At 51.7% G+C, this 7,563-nt stretch overlaps 1 non-coding gene across 1 annotated transcript; it reads right to left on the bottom strand.

The window, feature by feature from the left end:
• Window positions 1-6,752: 6,752 nt before the first annotated feature.
• Window positions 6,753-6,825, bottom strand: TRNAK-CUU (transfer RNA lysine (anticodon CUU)). Its single transcript has one exon. It is a non-coding gene; the product is annotated as a tRNA-Lys (tRNA).
• Between the last annotated feature and the right edge of the window lie 738 nt (window positions 6,826-7,563).

Here is a 7,563-nt window from a genome sequence, read left to right as displayed (position 1 = left end):
CGAGCTCGCTGTAAGCACGGGCGGCTCAGGCTAGGAAAGGGCGCAGGAAAGGCTCGGCCTAGGACAGCTCCCAGCGGCGCCTCCCAGGGCGGGAAGTGCTGCGTTGTGTGGAGTCCTGTGGGAATTGTGAGGCAAACTGCAGGATGTGTGTGTGTTTAGTTTTAAGCCTTAGCGAAATATCTGAAAAAGGTGAGAGTTAATGTTAAACCCGAAAATGGAGAAGCCTTTAAAAAGCATCACGCCCAACTTGGGGCTCGAACCCACGACTCTGAGATTAAGAGTCTCGTGTTCTACCGACTGAGCTAGCCAGGTTACTGTACCTATGTCATTTCACACACCCTCTGTGTGTTCTTTGTGAGGATTAGTGTGTGGTTATCCCAGGAGGCCCCTTTGTTTCATTTTCTCTGCTGCTGACTCGACACAGGCACCTTTCTCTTTCTCCATCTCTCGCTCTACCCCAGTCTTATGTCCCCGTCAGTCTCTCTGGAGCTCACTCTGGTACATACATGCATCTGTCCTCTCAACCTGTCTCTGGGCACATACTTAAATGTCCAGTAGAGAACAGTGTGAACTCTCCCTGTTTCGCGAGGAGGCAGTCAGCCTCCAGAGCCGTGTTCCGTAGGCTGCTGGAATGGCCGAGCGGTGTAAGGTGCCACGTTCAAGAGCAGTATCTTCCCCAGTACCGTGATCAAATCCCGCTGTTGACATAAAGTAGTTTTCATACATACTTTAATCATAACACCAGCGGGGATTATACCTTAAACTCCTCTTTTTGAAAGGATGGGGGGGACAGGACGGACCGGAGCGGACTCCGAGCTCGCTGTAAGCACGGGCGGCTCAGGCTAGGAAAGGACGCAGGAAAGGCTCAGCCTAGGACTGCTCCCAGCGGCGCCTCCCAGGGCAGGAAGTGCTGCGCTGTGTGGAGTCCTGTGGGAATCGTGAGGCAAACTGCAGGATGTGTGTGTGTGTAGTTTTAAACCTCAGCGAAATATATCTAAAAAAAGTGAGAGTTAATGTTAAACCCGAAAATGGAGAAGCCTTTAAAAAGCATAACACCCAACGAGGGGCTCAAACCCACAACCCTGACATTAAGAGTCTCATGCTCTACCGACTGAGCTAGCCGGGCTGCTGTGCCTATGACAATTCACACACCCTCTGTGTGTTCTTTGTGAGGAAGTAGTGTGTGGTTATCCCAGGAGGCCCCTAGGTTTCATTTTCTCTGCTGCTGACTCGATACAGGCACCTTTCTCTTTCTCCATCTCTCGCTCTACTCCAGTCTTATGTCCCCATCAGTCTCTCTGGAGCTCACTCTAGTACATACATGCATCTGTCGTCTCAACCTGTCTCTGGGCACATACTTAAATGTCCAGTAGAGAACAGTGTGAACTCTCCCTGTTTCGCGAGGTGGCAGTCAGCCTCCAGAGCCGTGTTTTGGAGGCTGCCGGAATGGCTGAGCGGTGTAAGCCGCCGCATTCAAGAGCAGTATCTTCCCCAGTCCTGTGATAAAATCCCGCTGCCGACATAAAGTAGTTTTCATACCTACTTTAATCATAACACCAGCGGGGATGAGACCTTAAACTCCTCTTTTTGAAAGGATGGGTGGGGGACAGGACGGACCGGAGCGGACTCCGACCTCGCTGTAAGCACGGGCGGCTCAGGCTAGGAAAGGGCGCAGGAAAGGCTCGGCCTAGGACCGCTCCCAGCGGCGCCTCCCAGGGCTGGAAGTGCTGCGTTGTGTGGAGTCCTGTGGGAATCGTGAGGCAAACTGCAGGATGTGTGTTTGTGTAGTTTTATGCCTCAGCGAAATATCTGAAAAAGGTGAGAGTTAATGTGAAACCCGAAAATGGAGAAGCCTTTAAAAAGCATCACGCCCAACGTGGGGCTCGAACCCACGACCCTGAGATTAAGAGTCTCATGCTCTACCGACAGAGCTAGCCGGGCTGCTGTGCCTATGTCATTTCACACACCCTCTGTGTGTTCTTTGTGAGGAAGTAGTGTGTGGTTATCCCAGGAGGCCCTTTTGTTTAATTTTCTCTGAGGCTGACTCGACACAGGCATCTTTCTCTTTCTCCATCTCTCGCTCTACCCCAGTCTTATGTCCCCATCAGTCTCTCTGGAGCTCACTCTGGTACATACATGCATCTGTCCTCACAACCTGTCTCTGGGCACATACTTGAATGTCCAGTAGAGAACAGTGTGAACTCTCCCTGTTTCGCGAGGTGGCAGTCAGCCTCCAGAGCCGTGTTCCGTAGGCTGCCGGAATGGCCGAGCGGTGTAAGGCGCCACATTCAAGAGCAGTATCTTCCCCAGTACCATGATCAAATCCTGCTGCTGACATAAAGTAGTTTTCATACCTACTTTAATCAGAACACCAGAGGGGATGAGACCTTAAACTCCTCTTTTTTAAAGGATGGGGGGGGACAGGACGGACCGGATCGGACTCCGAGCTCGCTGTAAGTACGGGCGGCTCAGGCTAGGAAAGGGCGCAGGAAAGGCTCGGCCTAGGACAGCTCCCAGCGGCGCCTCCCAGGGCGGGAAGTGCTGCGTTGTGTGGAGTCCTGTGGGAATTGTGAGGCAAACTGCAGGATGTGTGTGTGTTTAGTTTTAAGCCTTAGCGAAATATCTGAAAAAGGTGAGAGTTAATGTTAAACCCGAAAATGGAGAAGCCTTTAAAAAGCATCACGCCCAACATGGGGCTCGAACCCACGACTCTGAGATTAAGAGTCTCGTGTTCTACCGACTGAGCTAGCCAGGTTACTGTACCTATGTCATTTCACACACCCTCTGTGTGTTCTTTGTGAGGATTAGTGTGTGGTTATCCCAGGAGGCCCCTTTGTTTAATTTTCTCTGAGGCTGACTCGACACAGGCACCTTTCTCTTTCTCCATCTCTCGCTCTACCCCAGTCTTATGTCCCCGTCAGTCTCTCTGGAGCTCTCTCTGGTACATACATGCATCTGTCCTCTCAACCTGTCTCTGGGCACATACTTAAATGTCCAGTAGAGAACAGTGTGAACTCTCCCTGTTTCGCGAGGAGGCAGTCAGCCTCCAGAGCCGTGTTCCGTAGGCTGCTGGAATGGCCGAGCGGTGTAAGGTGCCACGTTCAAGAGCAGTATCTTCCCCAGTACCGTGATCAAATCCCGCTGTTGACATAAAGTAGTTTTCATACATACTTTAATCATAACACCAGCGGGGATTAGACCTTAAACTCCTCTTTTTGAAAGGATGGGGGGGACAGGACGGACCGGAGCGGACTCCGAGCTCGCTGTAAGCACGGGCGGCTCAGGCTAGGAAAGGACGCAGGAAAGGCTCAGCCTAGGACTGCTCCCAGCGGCGCCTCCCAGGGCAGGAAGTGCTGCGCTGTGTGGAGTCCTGTGGGAATCGTGAGGCAAACTGCAGGATGTGTGTGTGTGTAGTTTTAAACCTCAGCGAAATATATCTAAAAAAAGTGAGAGTTAATGTTAAACCCGAAAATGGAGAAGCCTTTAAAAAGCATAACACCCAACGTGGGGCTCAAACCCACAACCCTGAGATTAAGAGTCTCATGCTCTACCAACTGAGCTAGCCGGGCTGCTGTGCCTATGACAATTCACACACCCTCTGTGTGTTCTTTGTGAGGAAGTAGTGTGTGGTTATCCCAGGAGGCCCCTAGGTTTCATTTTCTCTGCTGCTGACTCGATACAGGCACCTTTCTCTTTCTCCATCTCTCGCTCTACTCCAGTCTTATGTCCCCATCAGTCTCTCTGGAGCTCACTCTAGTACATACATGCATCTGTCGTCTCAACCTGTCTCTGGGCACATACTTAAATGTCCAGTAGAGAACAGTGTGAACTCTCCCTGTTTCGCGAGGTGGCAGTCAGCCTCCAGAGCCGTGTTTTGGAGGCTGCCGGAATGGCTGAGCGGTGTAAGCCGCCGCATTCAAGAGCAGTATCTTCCCCAGTCCTGTGATAAAATCCCGCTGCCGACATAAAGTAGTTTTCATACCTACTTTAATCATAACACCAGCGGGGATGAGACCTTAAACTCCTCTTTTTGAAAGGATGGGTGGGGGACAGGACGGACCGGAGCGGACTCCGACCTCGCTGTAAGCACGGGCGGCTCAGGCTAGGAAAGGGCGCAGGAAAGGCTCGGCCTAGGACCGCTCCCAGCGGCGCCTCCCAGGGCTGGAAGTGCTGCGTTGTGTGGAGTCCTGTGGGAATCGTGAGGCAAACTGCAGGATGTGTGTTTGTGTAGTTTTATGCCTCAGCGAAATATCTGAAAAAGGTGAGAGTTAATGTTAAACCCGAAAATGGAGAAGCCTTTAAAAAGCATCACGCCCAACGTGGGGCTCGAACCCACGACCCTGAGATTAAGAGTCTCATGCTCTAACGACTGAGCTAGCCGGGCTGCTGTGCCTATGTCATTTCACACACCCTCTGTGTGTTCTTTGTGAGGAAGTAGTGTGTGGTTATCCCAGGAGGCCCTTTTGTTTAATTTTCTCTGAGGCTGACTCGACACAGGCATCTTTCTCTTTCTCCATCTCTCGCTCTACCCCAGTCTTATGTCCCCATCAGTCTCTCTGGAGCTCACTCTGGTACATACATGCATCTGTCCTCACAACCTGTCTCTGGGCACATACTTGAATGTCCAGTAGAGAACAGTGTGAACTCTCCCTGTTTCGCGAGGTGGCAGTCAGCCTCCAGAGCCGTGTTTGGGAGGCTGCCGGAATTTCCGAGCGGTGTAAGGCGCCACATTCAAGAGCAGTATCTTCCCCAATCCCGCAATCAATTCCCGCTGCCGACATAAAGTAGTTTTCATACCTACTTTAATCATAACACCAGCGGGGATTAGACCTTAAACTCCTCTTTTTGAAAGGATGGGGGGGACAGGGGGACCGGAGCGGACTCCGAGCTCGCTGTAAGCACGGGCGGCTCAGGCTAGGAAAGGGCGCAGGAAAGGCTCGGCCTAGGACAGCTCCCAGCGGCGCCTCCCAGGGCGGGAAGTGCTGCGTTGTGTGGAGTCCTGTGGGAATTGTGAGGCAAACTGCAGGATGTGTGTGTGTTTAGTTTTAAGCCTTAGCGAAATATCTGAAAAAGGTGAGAGTTAATGTTAAACCCGAAAATGGAGAAGCCTTTAAAAAGCATCACGCCCAACATGGGGCTCGAACCCACGACTCTGAGATTAAGAGTCTCGTGTTCTACCGACTGAGCTAGCCAGGTTACTGTACCTATGTCATTTCACACACCCTCTGTGTGTTCTTTGTGAGGATTAGTGTGTGGTTATCCCAGGAGGCCCCTTTGTTTCATTTTCTCTGCTGCTGACTCGACACAGGCACCTTTCTCTTTCTCCATCTCTCGCTCTACCCCAGTCTTATGTCCCCGTCAGTCTCTCTGGAGCTCACTCTGGTACATACATGCATCTGTCCTCTCAACCTGTCTCTGGGCACATACTTAAATGTCCAGTAGAGAACAGTGTGAACTCTCCCTGTTTCGCGAGGAGGCAGTCAGCCTCCAGAGCCGTGTTCCGTAGGCTGCTGGAATGGCCGAGCGGTGTAAGGTGCCACGTTCAAGAGCAGTATCTTCCCCAGTACCGTGATCAAATCCCGCTGTTGACATAAAGTAGTTTTCATACATACTTTAATCATAACACCAGCGGGGATTATACCTTAAACTCCTCTTTTTGAAAGGATGGGGGGGACAGGACGGACCGGAGCGGACTCCGAGCTCGCTGTAAGCACGGGCGGCTCAGGCTAGGAAAGGACGCAGGAAAGGCTCAGCCTAGGACTGCTCCCAGCGGCGCCTCCCAGGGCAGGAAGTGCTGCGCTGTGTGGAGTCCTGTGGGAATCGTGAGGCAAACTGCAGGATGTGTGTGTGTGTAGTTTTAAACCTCAGCGAAATATATCTAAAAAAAGTGAGAGTTAATGTTAAACCCGAAAATGGAGAAGCCTTTAAAAAGCATAACACCCAACGAGGGGCTCAAACCCACAACCCTGACATTAAGAGTCTCATGCTCTACCGACTGAGCTAGCCGGGCTGCTGTGCCTATGACAATTCACACACCCTCTGTGTGTTCTTTGTGAGGAAGTAGTGTGTGGTTATCCCAGGAGGCCCCTAGGTTTCATTTTCTCTGCTGCTGACTCGATACAGGCACCTTTCTCTTTCTCCATCTCTCGCTCTACTCCAGTCTTATGTCCCCATCAGTCTCTCTGGAGCTCACTCTAGTACATACATGCATCTGTCGTCTCAACCTGTCTCTGGGCACATACTTAAATGTCCAGTAGAGAACAGTGTGAACTCTCCCTGTTTCGCGAGGTGGCAGTCAGCCTCCAGAGCCGTGTTTTGGAGGCTGCCGGAATGGCTGAGCGGTGTAAGCCGCCGCATTCAAGAGCAGTATCTTCCCCAGTCCTGTGATAAAATCCCGCTGCCGACATAAAGTAGTTTTCATACCTACTTTAATCATAACACCAGCGGGGATGAGACCTTAAACTCCTCTTTTTGAAAGGATGGGTGGGGGACAGGACGGACCGGAGCGGACTCCGACCTCGCTGTAAGCACGGGCGGCTCAGGCTAGGAAAGGGCGCAGGAAAGGCTCGGCCTAGGACCGCTCCCAGCGGCGCCTCCCAGGGCTGGAAGTGCTGTGTTGTGTGGAGTCCTGTGGGAATCGTGAGGCAAACTGCAGGATGTGTGTTTGTGTAGTTTTATGCCTCAGCGAAATATCTGAAAAAGGTGAGAGTTAATGTTAAACCCGAAAATGGAGAAGCCTTTAAAAAGCATCACGCCCAACGTGGGGCTCGAACCCACGACCCTGAGATTAAGAGTCTCATGCTCTACCGACTGAGCTAGCCGGGCTGCTGTGCCTATGTCATTTCACACACCCTCTGTGTGTTCTTTGTGAGGAAGTAGTGTGTGGTTATCCCAGGAGGCCCTTTTGTTTAATTTTCTCTGAGGCTGACTCGACACAGGCATCTTTCTCTTTCTCCATCTCTCGCTCTACCCCAGTCTTATGTCCCCATCAGTCTCTCTGGAGCTCACTCTGGTACATACATGCATCTGTCCTCACAACCTGTCTCTGGGCACATACTTGAATGTCCAGTAGAGAACAGTGTGAACTCTCCCTGTTTCGCGAGGTGGCAGTCAGCCTCCAGAGCCGTGTTTGGGAGGCTGCCGGAATTTCCGAGCGGTGTAAGGCGCCACATTCAAGAGCAGTATCTTCCCCAATCCCGTAATCAATTCCCGCTGCCGACATAAAGTAGTTTTCATACCTACTTTAATCATAACACCAGCGGGGATTAGACCTTAAACTCCTCTTTTTGAAAGGATGGGGGGGACAGGGGGGACCGGAGCGGACTCCGAGCTCGCCGTAAGCACGGGCGGCTCAGGCTAGGAAAGGGCGCAGGAAAGGCTCGGCCTAGGACCGCTCCCAGTGGCGCCTCCCAGGGCGGGAAGTGCTGCGTTGTGTGGAGTCCTGTGGGAATCGTGAGGCAAACTGCAGGATGTGTGTTTGTGTAGTTTTAAGCCTCAGCGAAATATCTGAAAAAAGTGAGAGTTAATTTTAAACCCGAAAATGGAGAAGCCTTTAAAAAGCAT

This window comes from Pleurodeles waltl, chromosome 6 (genome assembly GCF_031143425.1).
Source record: "Pleurodeles waltl isolate 20211129_DDA chromosome 6, aPleWal1.hap1.20221129, whole genome shotgun sequence".
NCBI lineage: Eukaryota > Metazoa > Chordata > Amphibia > Caudata > Salamandridae > Pleurodeles > Pleurodeles waltl.
The sequence above is the reverse complement of the archived record's forward strand: the minus strand, read 5'-3'. Positions and strand labels throughout refer to the sequence as shown.